The sequence below is a fragment of the Pezoporus occidentalis genome, unplaced genomic scaffold (genome assembly GCF_034315485.1).
Source record: "Pezoporus occidentalis ecotype Australia unplaced genomic scaffold, CSIRO_AGI_Poc_V1 ctg12, whole genome shotgun sequence".
Classification (NCBI taxonomy): Eukaryota; Metazoa; Chordata; class Aves; order Psittaciformes; family Psittacidae; genus Pezoporus; species Pezoporus occidentalis.
In genome coordinates, this window is record NW_026912994.1 from 4301581 (window position 1) to 4328240 (window position 26660).

The 26660-nt window shown below is 39.4% G+C and overlaps 1 long non-coding RNA gene across 3 annotated transcripts; it reads right to left on the reverse strand.

The window, feature by feature from the left end:
• Positions 1-285: 285 nt before the first annotated feature.
• On the reverse strand, positions 286-26456 carry LOC134157409 (uncharacterized). Of its 3 annotated transcripts, none has more exons than XR_009962321.1 (5): positions 26084-26456; positions 17279-17400; positions 13135-13229; positions 7957-8054; positions 286-613 (listed from the first exon to the last, which is right to left on the reverse strand). It is a non-coding gene; the product is annotated as an uncharacterized LOC134157409 (long non-coding RNA). The 3 variants fall into 3 exon arrangements; XR_009962320.1 differs by lacking the exon at positions 26084-26456 and adding an exon at positions 23899-24408; XR_009962318.1 differs by lacking the exon at positions 26084-26456 and adding an exon at positions 23899-24404 and having other exon boundaries at positions 17327-17400.
• Positions 26457-26660: the final 204 nt, after the last annotated feature.

The following is a 26660-nucleotide window of genomic DNA, read 5'->3' on the forward strand; positions in this document are numbered from 1 at the left end:
AACAAATGGTGGCAATAACTCGAGAAAATGTTCGGCCGGCTCACAGAGCTCCGTGCATATTCAGACAGTGCAGGGTTCATTTCCAGTGTCCAGATCACCCGTGGCACATTCAGGTAGCAGAAAATATTAATTTATCCATAGCTGTTTGTAATCCAAGTCGTGTTTATTTTGTTTGTGATGTTCCTGGTCAAAGAAACAGGAGAACAGATAGAATCTATTACCATTTCTTTCTTACATCCATATTTAAAACCTATGCATAGCTGAACAGATGAGGATGAAGCTCAGTTTCAAGTGAGTAAACTTTTATTCTTTATTATGTATCTTGTGCTACATCTGAGAGAATGAAGATACATCACCATGGGTTGCTTTAAAACTTTTATAATGCCTTTTTTTTACTTCCAAAAAAAGTGTGTGAAAGAGTTAATATCAGTTTAAAGCCACAAGAACAACGACATTGAGAGTAACTTTTACAGTCCTACCTTACACTTTAAATTAATCTCACTTCTGGTAGAAGGACAGGAGAGGGGGATGTTTGTTTTGCAATTTTCAGCAGGCAAATGATGATTATATTTGATATATCAGTATATTTGATTGCAAGTTTTAAGTTCCTCACCTAAAGTGAAAAACGAATGAAAAGATATTAGAGATATCTACTTAATGTCATTTATATCTTAGTTCCACAGCAGTCTCATGAAAAAAACAAGGCTTTGTGATTTCCCATCAGATGCTAGACCGTCAAATAGAGTATCTATTTCTCTTATTTACAGCTCAGTGATTGATCCACCTGAGGAAACACAGCACGACTCTCTCTCCATTATGTACCAAGGTAATTACTCAATCCTGTATGATTATGCAAAGCATTTGAAGAGTGCCTTGCATACCACACTCAAGGCCCAGATCTTAATTCTAAAACCAGTTCAAGATACTAGCAAGCTCTGGCTAGTCCTCAGCTATTAACAGTGATAATCTGAACGTCAATACTGCAATAGCAGAAGGAGAGGAACCTTTCTTGTCCCCCTCTTTTGGACCATTAATGCTCTGCAACACAGACTTGGCTCAGCGGTTCCATTCCTGAGGTATCAAGCCAGTGGAACTGCTCAGGAAAGAGAGGGCTTCAAGGCTACTCTCAAGAGTTTGATTGCCCTTACTGTAGTAGAGATATATACTGTAACATATTTTCTTTTCAAGCTCATATTTACATATACTACAGTCTTAATATGCTTTTAATCTTCCAGTTATAATTGTTGGTTAAAAATTGTGCATGACGCCCCAGCAGATATATTTATAACAAGCAAGGGCACAAGTCTCAATCACTTGTGAAGAAGCAGCCCTTCTTAATCTGTCAATCAATCCATGCACAAATTGCACAGCACATCAATTGCTTTTTAGATTATTTACTGTGACTTATGTATCTGCCAATAAATCTAAAATATAGGTCAAAGAATATGTAGCTCAAGTAAATCCATAAATGTAACAGAAAAGTTTCACTAACTACCTCAGATTGCCAAAGCTGAGGTCATTTCCTTGTGAAAAATACTGAGGTCTATAAATTATTTTTTATCACTTCTGGGGCAATGAAAACAGTTTCCCACAGATGCTGAAAGTACAATTTTTTTATTTAATATCAGAACACCACTTTTACACAGCCCTTAAAATATGAGGTCCAAGATTCTGCTTGTTCTTTAAGGCCCCAATTCAGCAACATATTAAAACAGATGCTTCAGGTCCTGACGTTAAACACATGCCAAAGTGCTTTGCTCCACAGTCATAGATTGCTGAATTGGAGCCTAAAAACTAAATCTTTTTCCCATGAAGATCAGAATTTACCGTTCAGTTTCATCTGAGGAAAACAAGGCATTTATTCAAACATAATAATAAAAAAAAATTTGGAAACATTCAAAAAGGCTTCTCTTTCAGAGGTCATTGTGTGAGCAATAGCTCTAGAAGTAAACCTTCGACAAAAGTTGATACATCATTTGTTGCAACAGTTTAGCTGGTGTTTATTGAAGATTTAGTTAGCATTGTTTCCTCCAAGAAAATAAATATACCTTGAACATGTAAAGAACATAAGCCTGAGCGGTGAACATCCTATAGAGAACTTTGAAGAAAACACCACTGAATTAACTTACAGTACATTTGTTAAACATGAGCAGCTCTAATAATGACATTTCATTTAACAATGCCCTTTGTCTTTTCAGTTCATCAGTTACCTATTTCAGTAATGAACTGCAGTCATACCATTCTGATTTTCTCCTAATGTAAAGGCTGAGATCACTTCACCTGCAGTGGAGCGTGATGCTATTATTCTGTTTGTAGCTTAGGAAAAAAGCTATAGAATATATCACAATTGTAACTGGCTAACAAATATTAAAGTCTGTGATTAGTAAGGATACCAATAATTTAATTTAGCTTTTAATAGAAACAAGTAAAATTTAAAAAAAAGGAAAAAGAAAAAAAAATGGTTGTAAATGTTCAGCATATCTATCTCATGAGCAGGGCAGTAAGTATTCAGCTGGGAAAAAAAATGAGCCACGCATTAAATGTTATTTTAATTTTTTATCAACAGTCCATGCATAGAACTTAACAGCAACACTTTCAGTTAGGGATGAGTAATCTCGGTAGAAAAAATAAAATGGAGTTGCCTGCTCTGTTTAAGGAGGATTTTCTAAAGGAATAGAGGAAGTCAGATTAAGTGGGTAATATCCCACTTGGCACTATGTAAACACAACGCAGATAAAAAATATCATGGGTCTACTTGATACGATCCTTAAGTCTTACAAGGGGTAACAGAGCTTACTTTCACTCATTTGCCTACCTCTTTCAGGGGGTTCTTAAATTTCAAAAGCTTTTTTCATTGCCTTTCTATCTGCAAGACATTTTTACCAGGCTGCTCTTTTCACTTTTCTATTCACCATGATCCATTCTAAATATTTTCAGAGCTCACCAAAAACACTTAATTAGCAAAGACTGGTGCCCAGCACTTCATAATCTTTTCCCAACTGAACCAAATCTGTACAATTTACAATAGATCTTTCGAAAGCTCCTTTTTACAGTGTGCTGCATCTATAGATCTCTCTCAATTACCCACAGTAAATTTAGGCATTGTACAAGAGCAAATTTTACAGTCCATGAAGAGATGAAGTGAAATCTAGATGAAATTCATTGTGACAGATTCTCAGTTAGTGCCCTGATGTGTCTGTATTACAGAAGATAGACATTCTATTAGCATGGAAGCTCCCATAATGGACTGTGAATCATTTCAGGTAATAGAGATGCCAACTGGAATGACTGAAAAGCACTACTGAATTCCATTAGAGCTCTTTGTTTTTAAATCAGTCATTTCTTTGTGAATATCCAACTATATACTTCTTGACCTTAGCTGAGAGTAATAATTGTGAACTAATATTACAAAACATTAATCTGAGTTACTGTTCAATTAATGTTTCTGTTCGAGGGTTATTTTTATGCTGCAAATGTGAAGGAGACTGTGGCTTGTATTACAAATATGTATTTGGACTCAAGCTAGTGCAGAATGCAATCTTCAGTTATATTTCTGTCTCCACTGTATTCAGTCTCATCTCATTAGCTGTAAAAAGGCTTGGGTATTGGTTTTTCTTTTCCCAAAATTATCCTACCAGAATAAAATAACTATAATCAACAAATCTATAAAGATAAACATTTTTATAAAGGATACCACAAATAGTCTTTTTTCATTTAGGTGCTTGGTTAATTATCAGCAAAATAACTAACACCATTTCCTGTTACCCAAACAGCTCCACCTTGTCTATCAATCACGTATGATTTATCAGACCTGATAATTGCTTAGATAATTAACACAGAATTTAGGTTTACTCAGTGTGCTGAGACCTCAGAAATGCCTGCATAATTGCCATTTGGATAGTAGATGAAGTTATGAATAATTCTTTTTCACAGAAATATGAAGGCTGGATTGCAGGCAGCATGTATTTAGTTACCATTGCAATTAATGCAGATATCATGTCATACAAGCGCTACAGTGTTGTCACATGCTAACTACAGGTATATAGTTAAAGCAATTAAAATACATATCTATAAAAATAAGGGGAAATCTTTCCCTTTGTTTGTAAGTACTGCATGCTTCTTTCATGGGGAAGTACAGAAGGAAGACTGAGGGAAAATTAGTCTACTCAGTACAGTGGCAACCAGATTTGAGTCTCTGTAATATTCACACATAAATCCTTTGGGAAGACTTTAAAAAGAGTAGGCTCTGTATCTTCTGTCTATGATCATCTATTTTCACATCAGAATGAGCAACATTATCCTTATATGCTAGAGTATCTGTGTCTACAGCTTGAAAATGAGACTCTCCTTAATGTTGTAATGACAGGTGTAAGATTAACTTCGTTAGGTGTCTAGCCACTCATGCAAACTAAATTAAATTAATGGAACAAATTTCTTTCATAATTAAGATAAAAATTCATGTCAGCTGTAACCTTGCTGTACACTAATTATATACAAATGATTTATCATCTGCTTTGCCCAGAATATTAATCCTCAACTCATTGATAACTGCAGCCAGTGTAAAGAGATGAGAGTTGATTAACTACGACAGATTGGGCGACCACAGTACCAACTGCCTGAACAACCAATAATATTCATTGCACTTCTTATTTAAAAATGCATTCCCATGGAAACAGAAGCATGTTTAATGAGGGGTATGGAGATTATTTCAATAACGACTGATATTGGAACAGTGGGCAGAACTAATCAATAATAATTAAGCCCTTAGCTTGGTTAAGATATGGTTCTATAAAGCAGGTTATAGACTTATTAGTGACATACTGGCTCAGGCCATGTTACACATAATGCCTTCATGGACTGCTGTTACTTCTTTATTTTTTCCTACTGCAGAAGTATTGCATAGTTTCTAGATTTTAAGAAACCCAGTAATGTAGTTACAGCTCCCACCAGCTCTAAAAAAGAAGAAACTGATGTTGCCAACAGTTCTTTGGAAGTCCAAATGGAAACTCCTGTGATAATTATGCTCTGGGAAATTTCTTTATGAAAATGTTCTACCAAAAAAAAAAGCAAACCCAAGCCATCCAACACAAATGAACTCCAACAACTCTAGAAGCATCATCTGCTAAGCAGAACGCTCTTTGATCTCTTGAAATATTATCTTTTTACTTTAAATGATTTTTTTTTAATGAACTTGTAAAACATTTAAGAAAAAGCTACTAGTCTTTCATTTTAATAGCTGATATGCATTTTAGGTAAGATTGTTATTTAATAACGTATCTTTTAATGAATTAAAAATTATGCAAAATTACAGATATGTTGAAGATTTAAAAGTTTGGGTTTGGGTTTTTAAGTATTAATTCTGTCTCCCCATGACAGCTTTTTTAAAACTAATTGCTCACTAAAACTCCAAGAATCCCTGTCGGAATGAAAAACCCAGTTTTGTACCTAGGCATTAATAAGGCACAACCAACAAGCTGGATGAACAAAGTAATATTACTGTAAATTAATAATTTTCCTGAAAAGTTGCTGTGTCTGAAGACAAGTTATGTGTGAAAAGGAAACCTAATTGCTAATATAAAACTGAAGGCAATTATGAAGTTAACACAGAGTGTGAACCTGTTATTCGCACTGCTAAGCTAGGACAAGCCGTGTGAAATACTGCATGGTTTTGGCTGTAGAGGCGTACAGCCTGTATTCAGTGAATATTCTGATGGCAAGGAGAGACGGAGAAAGGCTCCCTGAGCTACCTTCCAGCTAACCAGCCACTGCAGGCACAATTCAGGCTTTCCTACTGACCAAAGTGGTATGATTCTGATATAAAGGAACACAATTTTGACACAGAGAATCAGAATCCAAGAAATTGCCTTCTACCTGATGGCTGCTTGGTGACTGGATTTTAAGAGAGCCAACCCCTTCTCAGTATGCTACTTCTTAGCATTGAGGACACCTATTCCTTTGAAACTGGAATGGCTTATTTCACATAGGCTACACCAGGATTATGTTTTAAATGTGAATTTGAGCCCTTTCTTGAGCTTACATGCTCCCTAACATACCCACAAGTGTTCCTGTGTAGGCAGCTTGAAAGACTGGCCTGGATGAAAATTTCAGCAACCGCTACTGACTATACAGCCAGTTGAATGGCAGCCCACCACAGAGATGGACTGAACACAACAGATGGTGTGCTGCAAGTTTGTCAGTGCTTTGTAGGGACACTGCAGACTGGCATCGAGCAGAGAGACCAGACTACACTCTAGAAATGCTCAGCGTTGCACACAGCTTAAAGTTCAGGTACTGGGAGAAAAAGAACTGAAATACCAGAGCCCAGCCACCCCAGCACTGGTCGTCTCAGCACGTGGATGACAGATCAGGGGCTGCTTTCTATCTGCCAGTATAGATGCAGACTCTCAAAACATATTTGAATCACTAGCTTGGGAAGTAAATATTCTAACTTCATGATAATGGCCCTTTTCAGCCTCCAGTCCCATGAGGGACTTTTTTATTTTTTTTTTATTTAACATTTGTCTTCAGTTCTTCAAAAGAAATTAAAGTCCTACTTAAATGAAAAAGAAAATATGAACCTTATGTGAAATAAAAATTCAAACATTTCTTTCTCTACATTCCGAGTTATTTCAGGGCTAATTGCCTTTGAATTTGTAAATGCAGATAATGAGAAGAATCACATGTATATGGAATTGAGAATAGATGCAGAATGAGTCAAATACTTAATATCCAATTAAACTTGGAGCTGGATATCAACTTTAAATAAGCAAAAAAGTCCTAAGTTTTTTTTCCATCATTATCCTTAGGGATTACATATCTGCTATCAACCTAATCAACTACAATACATCACTTATCCTCTCTGCCAGTGCTGACAAATGAACATTTATGTGGCAGAACAGAGATGGATCATCAGCACTGCAGGTCTTATGTGGCAACCAGATACTGCCTTACACATTTCTATCAATATTCAGTGGATACAAAAGTTTACATGTAAAATGCATTTCAGGTCTTTGGGATCATGAGACAGAAGCAATCATCAGTATAAATACATTATAATGGAAGTATAAAAGAAGTTTCTCATGTAAAATTACATTTCTGAGCAATTTTATATGTACTGCATGCAAACCTTCACCTACCAATGCTAACAGTATCTCACAAGCAGGTGAGCTAGACTGTGTCTGCACTGAAGTGGTGCACCAGTGGGCTGCACCAAAGCAATCATGTAACAGCCACAGCAGATTAGGCTGTACTGCAGTTTTCAGAAACACCCTTTCCAGCACAGCAAGTAGCAGTTCCCACCAGTACAATAGTCCCATTCAACACTGTGGCCCTGCTGCAAGTAGGATTATGTAGCTGCTCTGCTCTGGTGGTTGGAGTACATTGCAGCTCAACAGAAGCTACTATTGATTTTTTTTTCCGGCTTTTTCTTTTTTTTTTCTTTCCTTCTTTCTTCAAATAAAGAAATCCAGGCATGAAAATAGCTACCTGTCTTTCTAGAGCATATAGGAGTTAATGGACCAATTTCAAGGGAAATGCCAATGTGTAAGGCAATGGTACTCTTTGCTTAGGAAACGAAGTGAACTGAAAAGAATGTACCTCTAGTTAGAGAGAAGGCATGCAGTCATTTATCACATCTTCTTTATCAGAAACTTAGCATGGACATTTGGCAGTGGTAGTGTCTAAATCCAGCCTTCTGGGAAAGGCTAAAGTGGTCTATATTGACTAGCGCTACTTTGGCTAGCTGCTTGAGGTAGGAATTAGGAACACATGGTAGCCCTCATTGCTATCACTTAAAGCTATAGTTGATGGACCAAATATTGTTCATACTGACACAAGAAAGAAAATATACCACCCTTAATAGAATTCCTCTGGTTTAACAGGCCCAAAGAGAATCAGATGCCAAGAATAGGTAGCGTTCTTGCCCTAGATCTCTTTTGAACAATGAATTAATCTTACCTCAAGCATCTGTTGCCCCCTCCACTTGAGTAAGAAGTGGGGTTATGTACTGCCATCTGACTTCCCCAGCAATAACACTCTATTCCATTGATCAGGTTCTGCAAACAATGCAATTATTTCAGAGGAAAGTGCAGTGAGCCCTACTTTTGCTACTTCCACTTATTACTGAGGAACATCAAATACCCAGTCATTTTCCTGCAGCCATCTTTAAAAAAGGCAATGATCTCAATGTGCTGCTAACTTAATGAGGGCTGTGTGTGACAGAGTCCTAGATACATTTTCTCACTAGCCTAATGAGGAAAGTGACAGGCAGTGAAACAGTTCACACTTGAGTAGTTTTCTAGTCATCAGCAACTGCAGCATTCATGGTAGCAGAAGGCAGAGAAGGGGCAGAGAGATGCACAATAAATGCACTCTGGCTCCATTGGCCAGAATAAGTTATCACCGGGATAGAGATCTTGGGGCAAAGTCCCTTAGGAAATTCAAACAAAAAGAGTCAATTTATGGCATCTCTAGCAGTGCATTCAATTAAAATTAATTTTAAAAAACAGGATCAGCTGTTGGGCTGTTAGGCCACCTGCCCAAAGGAAGAAAAAAAATTAGCGATGTAACGAACCTTTACTCCCAATGTTTGCAAGCTGCTGGCAAATGACTGAATAGCACTGGCTTGCCACAACCATCCGTTCACTACAAAGTCCAGTTATCCTTCTTTGCCTCCCACTTGAGGAAGAAGGAAACTAGCACCATATAGCTCATTATCTATATTGACCTCAAGTGTTTGCATGAAAAATGCTGTCCTTTTTACACTTTTAACATACGGGCAACTTTTTCCAGTGAAATCATTATTCCTCAAGGGAATGTTACTATGAGCCAAGCTGTGGAACATCCACTGACACAGCCTCCAGGATTCATACCCTGAGGAAATGGCAAAAGCTGTACAGCGCTATTCAGTTCTCCAGGCAGTACATCTGCATACCCAGCACCTACCACTGCCCTGACGGTCAAGTTTAGGAATGGAGAAGAGACACAGCCCCAGATGCAATGGAAGGAGCCTGTCCCAAAGATGGGAAAACCAACTGGTCCAAGAAGTGTTTCACCTGTCAGTGCTGTGGTCCAGGTCTTGAAAGGAAGAAATGCACATCAGACCTTCTTATCCTTTCTTATTCCCTCTCACTGGGTATCGCAGTTTTTACCAGTGACAAAATATTGTGTCTGCTTCCCTTCCTTCTCTCAGACAGAGAAGATACTTGATGCTGCCGCACACAGCCCACTCACCTCACCCCAGAGCTTTTATCCCTGTGAACTGGCCTGACTCTGTAAGCAGAAGGGATATTAGGAAATTAATAGTCTTGTTGTTCCTCAACTGGATCCTTCTGCTGTGGTCCTTTCTGCTGTGTGTGGGAACCAACACATGGGCAGAAAGACAAGCCTTTTCAATTTTCTATCCATGATAGAATCACTTTATGGGGAGCTGTGGACATGCTTCAGAGGTGCAGCAATTAGGTATGGCAGAGCTCATGCTGCCCTTTCAGATCTGGTGCTGCTCTATAGGCAGCAATTGTCTCCCTTGCTGCTTCAGCACAGCTCCACATAGCTCCTTCTTTGAGCTGCTCTGTGAGAGCCAGATGATTCCCAAAATGCCTCTTGTTGCATATGGGGCTGCTGGGGCAAGTACACATGCTAGAGAGTGGATCAAAACACCTTCCAGTGATCATGGCAGCAACAGATGAGCCCTTGTGCCATTAAATCTTACCCTGCATGAGCAGTCTATAACATCTGGACAAATCACACATCACAGTCTCTTCCACTGAGGGAAGAGCAGCTCTCTTGGCAGAGGTTTTGCATAATATTAATTAGCTAATTCTCACAGTCACTCCTTCAGTCATTTCTGCCCTGGCTTTGGAGGCTGGTGGGGAAATAAAGGACTTGCCAGGAGTCACCAGAGGCACAAAGGTAGTTAGCCAGGAACCAGACTCAAAAATTCCAGGGTCTGGTCCTCAGGTTTGGCTGCTCAACCAAAACCTGTTTATCAAACCTCACTATGAGCTTAGATGAACTGTTGTTTTCTCTGACGTTTCTCCTTGCATGTGTGAAAGGATTCCCTTTGGCCTGTAACAGTAGGCCTGTGGTTCAGGAGGTGACTGGGCTCTGAGTCAGGCACCTCTCTTTCTATGTCTAGTACTCCTCTCTGTGACCTAAGGCAAGGCATTAAAACTCATTGCACCACATGTGTCGTGTTGAAAGAACTCAAAATTGCTTCTAAAATGTTGTGCCAGTGCAGCATATCATAGTGCAAGGCAGTACAGTTCAGGGCTGTGCTCATTTGTTCCTGTCCTTCTCCAGATCTGGATCACCTGGTCTGGGCTTTGTGCTCCACTGAGCTTTGTTCTACCTCTGGCCAGAGGTGGGCATCCCTTGACCACATCCCACATATGAAGCAGCCATGTACAACCTCCGCATACTCTATTTTCTTCTTTTCAAACCCAGAAAAGTGTTCAGGCAGTATAAATCTGAACAACCCAGCATGCATCTTCCTTTGTGACACTTACTAGTGGGGGCTGCAGACTGCTGCTGTGGCACAACTGGTGCAGCATTTGGGCTTGAATTACAGCTGAGGGGAAGACAGTAAACACTGGAATTTTCTAGAAGACATAAGGGAAGTAGATGCTTATTGCTCCCAGTGAAAACTTTCACTGGGGCTCGACGTTCAGTTTCTTTAGGCTATTTTAAAGATCTCCGTCTAGAAAAAGAAACTGGCTTATATGGACACAGCACAAACATTAAACTACTTTGAACAACTCTCCATGTGTAACTTGTTCATGTGCAATAAAAATGGCAGCGTTTTCCTGTATATATAATCAATCATTTCTTGAAATCATAAATCACTCACTTCTTGAATTATCTGTGCGTCGGGGGGCAAACCATTAAATCTATATTTAGTATCTAACTCAAAGTCCTGCCTCAGTTTCAGAAACACTGCATGCTCATCAGCTGGGAGATCTTGTGAATCAGATCCCTCAGATAAAAGTGCTTAAATTTAAATCTACATGCTTACATTTAAAAACTCCACCCAACAACTAAGGGTACTCTGCAAAGGGTACTGGAAATCAGTTAAAACTGTTCTGAGCATTTTCAAAAATTACCCAGTGGAAGCCATTCCAACTGGAAATACGTTTTAACTAATTCTTCATAAATGTCTTTCTTCTTGTAAAATTCTGTCTTGCTCATCACAGATATCCTGGAACACTACAGCTCTGGCCACAAGAGCCATGCACTGGATCACCCAACAGAGCAAAGGGAGTGAAGAACCAGTCATGTGGGGGAAACCAGTTGGTTGTGTCAGGCAAACGGGGCATCAGGATAGGAGTGGAGATGGTGCAGTGATGTGAAGGAGAGATGTACTGTGGTGGGAGATGACAGCACACTCTGTGATCATCACCAGCACCATACGGGACTTGACAAGTCTGTATACCAGTAACTGCAGCTGAGGTGACTTTAATGCCTTGAACCACTCTGAGCGTTTGTATAAAAGTCTCCCAGTCTAGGTATGGTGCCACATTTTTAGATGGATCTTAGTGAAACAGTTCCACTCCCTGTGTGGAGATGGACACAAAGAATCTGCCAAAAAAATGTTCAGACAACCAGGAAGCGTCAAGAGGACTTTATACAGGAAAAAAAGATTTGAAGAAACTCAGTAGTTAAGTCTTCACTTTACTTTGTAGTTCACCTTAACCGATCCTGCATGTGAGCCAGAACCGCTGAGACAAGAAGTGTACGCAAAAGATATAAAACTGTGAAAATGATGGGACCAATAGTTTCTTCCCCTCTAGTAAAATGAAACAGCAGCTACTTGTGTAAAGAATCCACGTGCCAAATCTGTAAATACGCTCTACATCCTTTTGTGCTGCTGCTATAATTAATGTAAGAACCTTTAAAATTCCTATCTGATACTTACACTTGTTATAGCAACATATTTAATTCCAGAGCTACATCTTTTAGCAGATTCTTTCACTTCATTCAAATTACTAATCGTTTAGATTCTCTCAGAAAGTCTTTCCTCCCTCGCTCCCCATGCATGCTTAACCTAATTAACTATAAATGAGAAAAAATGCTATTCACATAAAAAGAAAATGTTAACCTATAAATTATCCGGTGCTCCCTCCTGAGGCTGGCAACGCCTCTCACAGAAAAGCTCAAATATTGGTGCAGTATTTTTGGCTTCCTATCCAGTTTCTGCCACCCAAAATCATTTTATACAACACATTACTCTGCCATTTTATACATCTGGCAACATTTACTGATACTAAGTCCTCTCCCGTGTTTTCAAGATTACACGAAGGAGGATTTCTAGGATGATTAATTGGAGAGAGAAAATCATTCCTTTACATTTCAAGGAACATTTACAGAAGACTAATGATCATTTGTGGAAATATGGCCTCTTTATACCCATTACTGTCTTTCAGCACTCCTGTGGGTCACACAATTAACCACATTTGTGTTTCTTTGCTGCTGTCATCCCAAGTCTTCTCAGGTGTTATCATCAGTTGACAATCTTCTGCTTTGCCATAGCCAGATCAAAAGCCCACTCAGGTCTGTGGGACTGAGCTGTCTCAGGGGTAGGGTTCTTGCTCTGTATGTTTCTCCTCAAAATCCACGTTTTTTTCCAGAGGTTCTCAACTCCATTTTGCCAAATTCTGCCCTGACAACCTTTTCCAAGTGTATTTGTAAATACAAATAAAAAGCAGAGATAGTATCCCTCATTTTCCCATTCTATTTCCACATTTTTGTGACTTTATTCATCTCACTCTCCAGTGGTGATGGAAAGAGCTTTAGTGTGCCCTGCACAATATTGTTATGATCCATAGCCAGAACTCCAGAGTACTCCAGTGTCTTACATTTGTACGCTCTTTCTTGGAACTGGCATCTAACCAGCTCTTAGTTTAACTTACCACCAATCCCATCACAATGCTCATCCCATGCACTGTCTGTGAGCTCCAAAACAACTGTATGTTAAATTGGGAAGGTCTAGGTGCTTACAAATGAGCTAAGAAGTATGGGTTATCACATGTGAATAGAAATCTTTTCTTACCCTATCATTATCCTTTCTCATTTTAAGATAAAAAAATGTTAAATGAAAAGCATCGTGTTATCAAACTATGCACACATAAGTTGTATTACATTTGATAATACCATCTATGTAACAAGCCTGGGGTCAGGAAATGAGTTCTCAGCTGTTCCACATCCACATGACATGAAAATTTCTCTGTGGTGTCCTGAAAATGAGGAGGATGGTTCTACAAACTGAAGCAGACACCAACACTGTCATCTCTGCTCCCCACGAAAGGGCCGCAGCCACATCCCTTGATAACCCCATATCCAGAGTTCAGACACCACAAGGAAGCTGTTGTTTCAGAAGATGTTCAAGTCATTCACAGGACACCAATCTTGAGCACATGTGATGGTGTCACCTTCTACTGGAGATGGCTGATGCCTAGAACAACCTTTCTTTCTAGAGAGGTAGAAGAGTTATGGAAGTCAGCCAGCACCAGGGATGGGGATCTATTGATCTCTGGGGCTTATTGGGCTTGTTGCAGTTTCCTTTGCTAACCATGTAACTTGTTCCAAGTACTTTATGAAGTGCAAAATGTCAACAATAGGGGATTTTGCCCTTGATAGCAAATTAGACATACCCAAGCATAAAAAAAAATGAAAAGAGAAAAAGGAGAAATGAGGGCAACACTGACAAAACCAGGGAAGAATGCTATATCAAACCACAGTAAGTTAAAGAAGAGACAAACTGCCATTTAAAGAAGAGACAATCTGTCCATTCCCAAATCCCTGAAGTTTTCCTCATTTCAATGGTGCTTGATCACAAGCTGAGGAGAGATGGGCCCTCCAGCTGTGAGGAGACAGCCTCATGCTGGAACAGGAAACAGAATTATAACCTACTTGCCATTCCTAAAGACACTAAAAAGAAACTGAGAGAGAAAAACTCAGGAACTAACTGCTGGCATTATGCCTCAGCTTTCTACATAGCAAAATCATCAAGACATGGATATAACAAGTGTGTGTGCATTATATGGCTCAGGAAACACTGTACCCATTATATAAGTTAGTTGAAATTTTTATAAGAACACAAGTCTGCTAAAATACCCTTATTAAAGGTATCTATAAAGTTGAGAAGATAACGTCATCCAGTCTTTTCTTATTTTAACATTGCTTCAGAATGGTTTACAGCATAGTAGAAAATGCAAAAGCCATGCCATGTACTTTTAGTCAGATTTGTACATTAATTTTCCTGTAGGAAGCCCCGTGCTCATTTCTGTGGTCACTCAAAACACTGAATGAGAACCACCGCACCTTGCAGATAGACCCCCCATCAAACCTATCTGCCCCATTCTCTCCTCACAAACTCCATCACAGTCAATGCATGCATTTAATGCTCCCCAATTTCGTCCACTGCCATACCCATTTTCTCTCACCTCCTTGTAGAGACTGAGCCCATTCCTCCAATCCCTCAACAAGGAAGCACCACCCAGACCTGCAATTTTCCATGAACCCCCCACTTCTGATGCCCACATAAATCCTAACTACTTACTTTCCTGTTTGCTGCTGTTAGCCCCTTTCATCAATGGGTTTTCAGGAATACAACTGCTAAGAATGTTAGTTAATTGCTACTAATTACAGTTAATGGTAATTAGGTACATTCACAGGGGGGAGGTAGGGCTGAAAGAGGAGAAATATAATTCACTATGCTTTCAACTCTGTACACACACTTAGCTGAGCAGGGTTAATAAGAGCATCAGCCTGGTTCCCAAGAACACAAGAAGTAAATAGAAGCCATTTTTCATGTTTTATTCTGCAGAGTATAGTTTTACCATGGCCCATTTTACAAGTGAGGTACAGGAATCATAGAAAAAGCAAGCAATTCACCAAGGTTTTGCAGTAAGACATCAACAGCATGGAGCACCGGACTAGCTACTTTCAAGCCCACTTGATCCTCATGAGAACAAAATCTTGCATTATTTTTATTATTATTACTGTGAGATAGCTACCCTCATCTCCAGCACCAAAAATTTTAGGCACAGTTTCATAACTGCATTTGAATTAACCAGTCCCTGATTAGGGGAACACAGCAAGAAGAAAAAATCTGAGAGAAAATAAAACTTCCGTCAGAAACAAAAATATTATTTGTGAGTCTAACATCCTGCATCAGTTTACAATTGATAAGATTCAGCAAGCAGCAGTGGAAAATATTAGAAAGTCTATTAAGAGACACTTAAGTGAATATTGTGTTCCAACCTTTGAAATCCAAGCTGTGGCTTAAGATTGCAACTATCTTTTTACTCCAGAACAAAAAAACTGAAAGGCACAACTATTAAGCAAGGATAAAGGTTGAGTCATAAGCAAATGTCATGTTATAGATTTACCTACCAACAAGAAGCCAGCGGGGTTCAGGTCAGAGGTTAATGAAAGACATCCAAAGGTCATTCAGTGATTATGTGAGAGCATGAGTTTAATAGGGCACAGGGCCGACAGACATTGACAGAAGATTTATACCAGAGGTGATGACACCGCTACGAATAGTGCTGATAAAAAGAGCCCCAATATCGGACTGAACAGAATGATGAATGGCGCACATGTCTACTCACACTTCTCATTATAAGCTCCTTCACTCATGGTGGCACTTAGCGGCATTTATTTACTATGGTTTGATGGTACTGAGCAGAAGCACAGTATATCTAATACTTTAAATGTAGACTTGCCATATAAAAATGAAACAAGAGATAAGATTAGACCATTGAATAATTGCCCAGCTTTCCTGCAGAGATTATATTCACTAGTGCTAACATTATTTTTTTCCTAATGTTCTAGTGCATGAACAGCTCAAGTGAATTAATTTTCTAAGGCAGAAGGTCAAAGGAAAATAACTGATAAGCACTGTGCCTGCTATAGAATATCACTTTACAATATTCTCACCTCCTATTTGTCAGAGAATAAGAGATAATATAATAAAGGTACATAAACATATTTTTCATCATGCCATATTTAGTTTTAGTTGTCCCAAGTGCTATTTTTCCTTGTGGCTATTGGGTTGAAGAGGATCAGAGAAGTTAGCCAAAAATGTCAAATAAAAAAAAAACCCAAACAAAACCCACGACCAAAAACCAATAAACCTTAGGACCAAAACCAAGGAAAACTGCGACCTGATGAATAACATACGCTCCACCAAGAAACTCCTTTAAAGACTGTTATATATTTATCAAACCACTGGAGTGTGAATTTATGAATAAGTCTTACCATGTTGCAGGCAGCAGGCACAATAAAAATTAGAACGACAGAAAACTGTGGGTATTACAAAAGGTTATTTATCAATGCATATGTATCTGTAGATGAGAATGTCACAGCAGAAAGTTCTGTATGTCTTTCTACTTGTACCTTCACCCAGAGATGGAACAGTACTGCATGACGTCATATTTAACACTTAGTTAGAGATGAAGCTATGTAAATAAATCCCTACTCAGTCAAGAGGTGTTGTAAATAGTATATAATTTAAAGAGGTGGAGAGATCTAATACCCTGGGCATACAGTATCATTACTTTCCAAGATCATTTAGTTACCTCACGTGTGCTGCCATTATTGCTACTTCCAAATACATCCACATTTTATACCGTATCCATCTCATAGTAACTGAATCTCTATCATCAAATAGAAAAGGAATGCAGCCACAGAAATGCATTGTTATTATTATTCCTGTCATTATTGTTTATTGTGGTCCATATTGAAAGCACCTGTTTCATAGAGGTCATTTGGGTAAGGAAAGGTTTATTACCACATAGATTCACAGTCTGGTCCTAGAAATGTAGCAGTGGCTTCTAGATGTCACAATTATGCTACAAATGTAATGAAAAGATGCTGCCTTTCCCAAAGCAGTTGCTGTTCCATAGATCTTACCACCACAGGGTAAAGGCTGGGGTTTGCATGGCTGCACACAAGGTAGGACATCACTTACTGTGTGCTTGCTGAAGCACTGTTTCTGTAATAATGCTGTATTAGGTCTTCCATCTTAAACACACTCATGGATACCCTCATAGCTGATTGCTTGTGACCAAGTTCTCAAATACCAGTTCTTGAAAGAAGGTCATTGCATCCAAGCTACGGCCTCTAGACACTGCCTAATTAAGCAACAAAATATAAGTATTCAAAAACAGGAAGAATGTTCTTTCCCCATAGAAGAAAAATCTAACAAATGGGAAAAAAAAAAAAAAAATCCCAGACACCTACTTGCGTTTCAGAAAGAAATAAGTATTTCCTGGGTTACCTTGAAAATCATATATTGATATCGAATAGCCGAAGGTCCAGTTGATACCTTAGGATAAGGGACTTCTGATGGGCTCCAGAAAACCAGAAGCATGTCAGGCAGAAGTTGCTGAAGTGTCACATCTAGTTATTAGCGAGAAGAATCACAGTCATAGACACTTCTGCCTGACTAGGAGCACTTTAAAAAAAAAGGTTACTATAACTGTAACTGTAAATGCAAACACCTCATCCCTGAGTAGCACATGAGACCTGCGAACAGTGTAAGCCGATCCCAATATACATAGTGCTGACTTTGTACCAGGCTTCTGCAACAGGGTAAACTCCAACCTGAGTGAAATAAATGTCTTTTGTTACCATACCAGATATTCTACCAATTCATACCCCTAATGAGTCACGAGCCATTTTTTGTACTGATTCTCAGCCACCTCTTCCACCCATGCCCAGAGCAAATGGGTATATGCATACTTTTGTTAAAGGTCCTCACCCAGTTTTCCAATGTTTTTCAAGCACTGCAGAATAATTTACCAAAAATAAAATTAACCAACATTTCCCAACAGCAGGGTGCTTACTAATCTTTGACATCTTGGTACTCACTTTCCCCTTTGGAAAAAATCATGTAATCAGTTTTATCCACCAAGGCTTTACACTGGGCTAATCACTAAAAATTAACAGAAATATATCAACAAGGCCATGCCTCCATTAAAATACAGTGAGGGAGGTACACTCAGATACAGGAAAACTGATGAAAAGGCAGGAGTCAGAATGGGTTTTCTTTAAAGCTCTATAGTCATCAGTGACACGCTGTCATTCAGCATGTTTTATTGTCCACTTGAATCAAATGAATAGAATGGTCTAATGGAAGCCACAGTGTTTCTGGATAGACAGCATATTTGTTACTGAGGCAGACAATGAAGTGTTAGTAAAGCATTTGAAGAGTCTCTACACCAAATGAGATTTCTTATTTATGAATAGGAAAAATAAAACTCCTTATTTATTATGCAGCAAAAGAGAAAGCCAGGGCAACTGAAATTCTGCTTATAGAGCAAACAGAAAATGCATTGCTTTTCTAGCAATGAGACCAAGTTTCCTCTGAAGATGTAAGATGTGAGATCACTGCTGGTTATGAAGGTAAGTTCACTTTTTCTGAAGCAGCAGAAATTCACTGATGACAAAACATTACTCATTTTGGCCCATGTTCTGGTTACAAACATGTCAAACTACTTCTAAAGTCTCTAATAACACATAGCTAAAATTTCATAACTAGACTAAAACATGATCTTTATTCTGCTGCATCACAAGTGTTGGAAAATATTGAGCTTATAGGAGTCAAGAAACTGTATAAGCAGATTACTCTCAAAGACTGGTGCATGAAAACCCCTTATTTTTTTTAATATATTTGGCACCTGACACATGGTTTTGAATTTATTTGGAATGCAAGATCTTCATTTGACTCTCAGTAAGCACATTCGAGAAAATGACAGTGAACTGCTCAAAAACTGGTGTCCTTTCAGAAACTAATTACGGTATTTGGAGTCCAGTATCTACCCTGAAGATCCAGACTCAAAACAAAATAATTATCATCAGATGATCTAATCTGCTGGACTGCTAATTACAGGTATATGCAGGTATATACATGTGTATTCGTATGGACAGTATTTTTACTTTAACACTCTCTCTGAATGTAATTAATTTAGTTATGAAAAAGCTTTCTTCTGAGAAAAACCAGAGAAGTACTGTGACAACAGCCATAAATCCACAGCAGAAGGTCTGCTGGGTAAGTAGCACAGGACACAAGTTATAATGTTTTTCTGTATTTAAAGCATTTGTGTTCACTTTGGGTACATGTGTTTATCTTTATGCAAGTCTTAGCCTGCTCAGAGTACTTCAATTCCTGGGTAATGGAAATACCATCAGAAGCCTGAATCTCATAATCTTTTTTCATAAATGAACCACTGGAGCAAAAAGAAGAGAGAGTTAAAAAACACCCAAACCTACAAAACCCCACTAGCAACAACCCAAACACAAACCAATACTGAGATTTTATTTGTTTCTCTGCAGTGGTAAAGGCCAAATTCTTCACTAGGGTAGATTTACAATGCCAGCGGAAATATGGGTCCAAAATGTGTAGCCTGGGAGTAAAGGGACAAGAAAAAATCCAGGAGATAGTTTAGGCTGGTCATAGTTCAGTGATCCACAACAGCAATGCAGCTGGGTACATATTTTTCAGTACATGTAAAGTCCTCTGTACTTTGGTTCAGCTCGTGTGTAATAATACTCTAAAAGAGACAAGAATTAAAAAAATGTTCCTCATTGAACTTCTTAAACCTTCCTCATTAAACCTGAAAAAAAAAACATGTAGGAGATAACTAATTCTGTCAACAGATCCATTTGTTGTCGTATTAAAATGTAAGTTCAGAAGGCTCATATCCCATGTTCTGGTTGTAACACTGAATTTTACACAACATGGCTAAATCCCTGCTTTCATCAGAAAAGGACAAGTTGAGACAGTACCCCAGAAATCCAGGACTCTGCTGACACTATCTGGTAGGTCACTATAGGAGAGAATATTATTTATATATTTTTATATATAATCACAAAGATTACAGCCAAAACTGTAACATAATTATGAAGGAGGAAAAGGGTTTCCATTTCTGGGACCTGATAACTGAACAATAAAAATTCTATTAACAGTATTTTATATTACAATCTTCTGTCTTCTCTCCTTTTCCAGCACATGGCTCTCTACTGCTGCTCGTCATACTGAGACTGAAAAAAACCCACCAAACCCAAATCCAAACAAGCTGACTCAAGACAATTATTAATCCTTCTTGTCTTTTTATAGCTTCAGGGAGACTTAGGTGGAGTTGGTTGCTAGCTATCACTCATTTATCCCTGTGTTCCTTGCACATTCAGGTTGCCAAACACCAGGCTTCTTTCTCACCAAGCTTGCTGGGGCTGCATGCCATGTGCTAGGAGGGTTCCCAGGAACTTGGGAACTTCACAGGTTCTTGTTGTGAGTACCTGGATTTGCAACCTGCCTCTTGCTCTAGGCCTCTTGACATTGCAGGTGGTGGGTGAGCCACCTACCCAGGGCTCAGCACTTGCTGGAGGTTACAGCATGACACTGCTATCACATGAATTTTTGGCTACTCTGATGTAAAACAGCCAGGAGGGGCCAAAAGAGTGGCATGAATATACAGTGAGACTCAAGAGCACTATGCTGCTGACCTTCCTCCTTTATCGGGCAGTGACAGCCCATTAATAACATCAGATGGGATGTTCTCTTGTCTGAAATTGTAGAGATTCAGAGACTAATTGCCTAGCCGAGAGTGCGCAATGCTATTCTAGATGCCCCAGGGCATCCCTCCCCAGCCTCAGCTGCAGCCTCTGGAAGGTAAGGGTCTCACAGGTGGCTGTCACATCCCCAGCTTCATGCAGGTGTCCTGGATGCCTGAAAGTGTTTCTAAAATAGACTATGAATCCTATGTTTGGGCAGCTGAATCACTTACTGACTGTCAAAAGCAACTAAGGCTGATGGAATATATGTCATTAAAACTGCTTTTAATGGAAAATTGTGTTTCTAAGCAAGCTCTTGGTTCCTTTATTTTTGCATTTTGCACTGTGTGCTTTCTGAGGGAAAGGTCAAATTTGAGTAAGTTGAATGCCACAAAATGTAAATATTTGTTGGAAACAAGAACTTCTGGTATTTGAGTTGTCACTGTAAATTTTCAGATTTCCATTGCTAAGAAAAACAGACATTTTCCAAACTGCTCTATAACATGTCCTTCCCAGTAATGTCAATGCCAGCCCTGACTGCTGGCCGACACAGCCATGCCTGAGTCTCACTGCAACATGCTCCTCAATGCTGACCCAGATAACCTGTGCTGTTGAATAAATTACACAGGATAACATCATTATCTCCTTATTTGAGGTCTAAAACTCAGATGTATATGAAGGTTGGCATCTTTTCATCTGCCACAGGTGAAGGAAAGAAGCAGCCTTCTCCAGAAGACAATTTTAAACAACTTAAAATAGATACATCAAATGAGCAGAAGGTTCACTCTGTGCTATTTCTCTCTACCACCTGCAGAGGAATCTGCTGCTCTCTCTAAACTCAGCAGGAACATACTGGTTTACACTCTGCATTTGTACAGTGAACAGCAAAACAAGGGGTGGGCTATTGCCCTATCTCAAAATATGCTAAAATGAGTTGCTGACATTTTTTTAGGCATAAATATAAGGTCTGCATCTCTATAAAAATAATGCCAATTGAAATAAGTTCAGTCAACAGTATTGCCAAATGCAGCTGGCAGCACAACTGCTTGCTAATGACTATACAGCAGGCCTTGTGATAATGGGTAGGAGTCTATCAAATACAGTTGCTAGAATCTGTTGCTTCCTTTTGGACCTGAGATGCCACAAATGGAATGAAGGAGAAAGTGGAGGAAAGAGAGATAAGAGAGGAGAGAGAAAGGAGGGAAGGGAGAAAGGAGGGGAAATGGAGGAAGGGAGGGAGAGAGGAAGACAAAAAGGGAGGGAGGGAAGGAAGGGAGGCAGGCAGGCCTGAAATTTGAATTTCCTTTACATGTATTTAAAATATTTTCAGTCAAGTTCAGAAAATATTTTAACTTCTTGTGCAAGGCTCCTTTCCTTCTCACACACTGCAGGTTTTCTTCTCATTCATTCAGCCACCTGTTTTTAGCTTGATTTGACATGCATTTCCTTCCTGGCCTTTTCACATATACTTATTCATCTGCACTGACCTTATTTTGACACTTAGCAAGTGACACACTTATGACACATGCACACACACCTAGGACTGAAATGGATTCATATACATCCTCTGTGTATCTTCAGGCTCCATACTGTCCTTGCTTCCTACCAGAATTTATCACAGCAAAAAATATGCCCCAATGAAGCTCTTTCGCCTGTCCATTGAATCTAGATGTTTTAGTAACATAAATATGTTAAATATTACACTATAAAAATATGGAAGGAAGTCTTTAATTCCTAAATCCCATATTTGGCTGTATTCTAACATGATGATGATTACTTTGCATTTTCAGTATTTTACCTTTTATATTTCAGTATCTTATTTAAATATCATAGCCCTTCAGTACTACAGCTGTTTGTGGCTCTTTGGCATGTCATGCAATGAGGTTATTATCTTGGCAAACTCTGACTGGGCTGGACTCCATATCTCAGAAACCACTGCTGTGACTGGCACTGTTTACTCCCTAGATAACTATTTGAGCAAGTATTGAATGAATATGGAAACTAGATCAGGGCTGAGCCATACTGGCAGAGTGATAGAGGGAAACTCGTGCTGCATTTGTCCATGCAGCACCTTTCAGTAAATAAATCAAGGACTTTAGCCTCTGGAGCTGACAATCCAGCGTCTTTTGCAAGTGGCTAAATAAATAAATAAAAATGTCTTTATATCAGCCCTAGAACTGTGTATCCTGTTGCTAACCTGAGAGAAGCACAAGCCCTTTTCATATCTAAGAATGCATGTGATCCGATGGTTTCACACTTCTACTGTCTCTTTTTCCTTTTCTCTGTAAAATGCCAACCTACTGCAAAATCAGTATTATAGAATATACCCACTGCATGCCATGCTCTTGCCAAGACCCCACACTCATTCACGGGACACTGCCTCTTTGTGCCTAACAAGCAACCCCACCCCATAAGTTGCAGGACTTGTCAGCCATGCTGATCTTTGCCTGTGACCCAGATGTGTGCTAACTAGGATGGCTACTATGCCTTCTGCAGATAATAAAAGAGTCAGGACTGTAGCCTCAGCTGATAAAAGGCATTTGTGGAAAACGTGCCCAGTTCTATAATTCTTCATTTCTGGCGGCCTCCCAGAAGCCTTCTGTATACAAGGAGAACTTCTAAGAAGGCTTTGAAAGAGCTTTGTATTTCTGAAGAATATTTTAATGAAGAAAAATCTATAATTTACATATTTTATTTTTTTTTTACAATACTAGCTATAGGCCCCAAATAACAGCACAGCTGTTTGGAAAATGGAATGAGGAAGGGACAGGCATTCTGTGTTGTGAAACTCCTATTATTCATTGGCTGTCCTTCAGCAGAGTGCACAAACAGGCTTCTTCAGAACTCCTGCTAAAGAGATGCTATAGATATTCAGGATCTGTAGACTGTGCTTGGAGAGCTCTACTGATATTTAATCATACAAATAATAGAAAGCAAACTTTGCGAAATTCCTGAAAATGAGACCCCTACCCAGATGGTCGTTTTATACAGAATGCACTCTGTGGTTGTCCCACTACTCCACACGCGAAAAGCATGCTTAGGAAAAGAACAGTAATGTTGGGCCTGATGTTGTCCTTATCTATATAAACTCTGGAAGCCCTACCAGGAATCAGCTCCAGACTTCTACAGACAGCTTTCTCTTGTCATACATATAGGCTTTTCCCAAGTTACACATGCACATAATTCCAGAAGCACTTGGTCATTTTATCATGGAACACCACAGAAAGACAGGTTAGGTTTTCCTACCTGCTCTCTTACTGTTTTTCTCCTGTCCATCCATCCACCACTCCCTCCCTCCTTCTCTCCCTCTTCTTCCCTCTCTCCAGCTATCCATCATCTTCTCACCCTTCCTTTACTGTCCTGCTATGGAAAAACCTTCAGCTAACCTGACTGGCCTTGGCTCATTGAATCAATGTATCAGGAAGCTTTTAAGACCTTAACAAAATACTTTAGAAAAGGAACTGTTATGGACACATGAAGAATTTCACTTTTTCTGTATGCATGCAGCTGCTCTAGGCTCCTCTGCTTTGTATGAACTTTGCTGAGTTTTTCATTGCCAGATTTACCATATCCAACAAATATTTATGTCCCAAAACTAAACCCAGAACATTCTTTATTGTCCTGTTCTGCAGTCAGTGCAATGGAACGACTCCACGTTGCTTTCCAAAAAAGATGCTTCTCCCACGATGTTTCATAGCAATTCCAGTCAGTTGGAGCAACTGACATTTCTCTGCAAGTCATATGTCTGTCTCCTTTGTCTGCAAAACTATTTGCTGATGTATTTATTTTGCAATTTCCAATTCAGATATGTTTTCAAATGCTTTTCCCTCATGCTCCTCCCATTTTTGTGCAACAGGTCATTGTACCCTGTAGGATAACCAGATGGGTGCAAGGACTGAGACTTCAGCCAGTGTAAATTGGCAGTGCCAATAAAGTCCTGGATTTGCACTTACACCAACACCTGTTATTTATTTTCTCACATATTAGCCTTAATACTCCTCTACTAATACAGCTAATATTTCTCCTATGGTCATTTTACTTTTTGTAGGAATTAAGCTCTTGTAATTTTATAGTACCAAACACAGCAGCAGACCCGACTGTAACTAATCCAAACGTATTTGTAGGCAAATACTTACTTCACCATATACACTCATGTCTAAAGAAAGACAGATCCAGCAATCATTTTCAGTCTCCATCTACTTATGTCACATTTTCTCTCATGCACACACTTTATGTTCACAAAATTTCTACTTTCAGACTGACTGTCCTGGTCTTGAAGGCATAAAGAGGTAGGGCACTTTGCTCTGCCTTGGGCATGTGGCTGACCAAAGGCATTTATCTGACATTAGGGAAAGCTATTTTAATTTATTTGAAAAAACTCTTTTGTCCTTCTTGACCCAAAATTTGAGCTCAAGTACAGCAAAGTACCTATCTAAACCACAGACAAAGCAAGCAGCTCAGTAAGAATAAAAAGACTTTGCTCCTGTGTGACACAAACCAGTTGAATGATTTTAAAATTTACTGCTCATCTAAACCACAATGGGTCTCTGCTGCTGTAAATCTCTTCCTTTTACATTTTTGTCTATTACAGACCCATATACTCTCCTCTGAGAGTATACTTGTTTGGTGACACTGTTGTTCACAACATACCAGCACAAAGAAATCACAGTTATCACTAAAGACGCCACTGTAGTAAATACAGTTACACATTCCATACTATCCAATCATTATTCTGGGAACTATAATAGGACCTGCACTGAATCACTTCAGACTTTGTAATACGGAAAGCTCTATCAAAGTTTTTGCAATAAAATACTAAGCTTGGGGAAGTGCAGTGTGCAAATGTTTTTAATAAATTGTCTTCATTATTTCATTCAAAGGATTCATTATTCATTTTTATTATTCATTATTCATGCAAAGGAAAAAGTTCAGTAATAGAATAATAATCAATATGTTGCAATTAATATATATGGTTTATAAAGGAAAATAACAGCACTATTCTCCTAAACTCCACCATATATACAATAAATTGTGTATTTTTATTGTGTTGCTTTACTACTCATTAAGACAAGCTAAAGCAAATTGTTTTCTGCTTCATATTGTATGTTCTCCGAGAGGCCACAGGGTGGTGAAGAAAATGTAGTTTCTGGAGTTTCTTTTTTGCCTCAATTGATAAAGCCAAGGACATGCAAAAGTCCTCAGAGCATCAGGTGCTTGGGAGGAGCCAGGTTAGCAGCTTAACTGGGAAACATTTTATAGATCATAGAATCACAGAATGGTTTGGGTTGGAATGGACCTTAAAGCTCATCCAGTTCCAACCCCCTGCCATGGGCAGGTACACCTTCCACTAGGCCAGGTTGCTCAAAGCCCTGTCCAACCTGGCCTTGAACACTACCAGGGATGGGGCATCCACAACTTCTCTGGGCAACCTGTTCCAGTGCCTCACCACCCTCACAATGAAGAACTTGCTTCCTTATATCTACCCTAAATCCAGCCTCTTCCGATTTAAAGCCATTCCCCCTTGTCCTACCCCTACATGCCCTTGTAAAAAGTCATTGTCCAGATTTCTTGCAGGCCTCTTTAGGCACTGGAAGCTGCTCTAAGATCTCCCTGGAGCCTTCTCTTCTCCAGGCTGAACCCCAGTTCTGCCAGCCTGTCTCCATAGGACAGTTGCTCCAGCCCTCTGATCTTTGTGGCCCTCCTCTGGACTTGTTCCAACAGGTCCATGTCTTTATCATGGGGGCCTCAGAGCTTGACACAGTACTGCACATGAGGTTTGGCGTGGAGGTGGGCAATCACCTTCCTAGACCATGCTCTTTTCATCCGTTTCTGTGATCAAAACGTGTAGCAGGGATATTGCAAAACCCTACACAGCTAAACCATGCCCCGGTGAAAGCACAAGCCATGTATCGCCATATACCTTTTTTTCATGCCGGTAACAGCCCCTTTCCAAAGGATGCGCAGCGCTGCTCAGACTGAACAGGCGCACAACGAAGTTGCTGGCAGACTCTCCACCTACCCCTCGCCACGGTGCTCCTGACCAGCGCCTTCCGGCGCTACTCGCCCCACCGCGCGTTCCCGGTGAGCTCACGGAGCCACACCCGGCA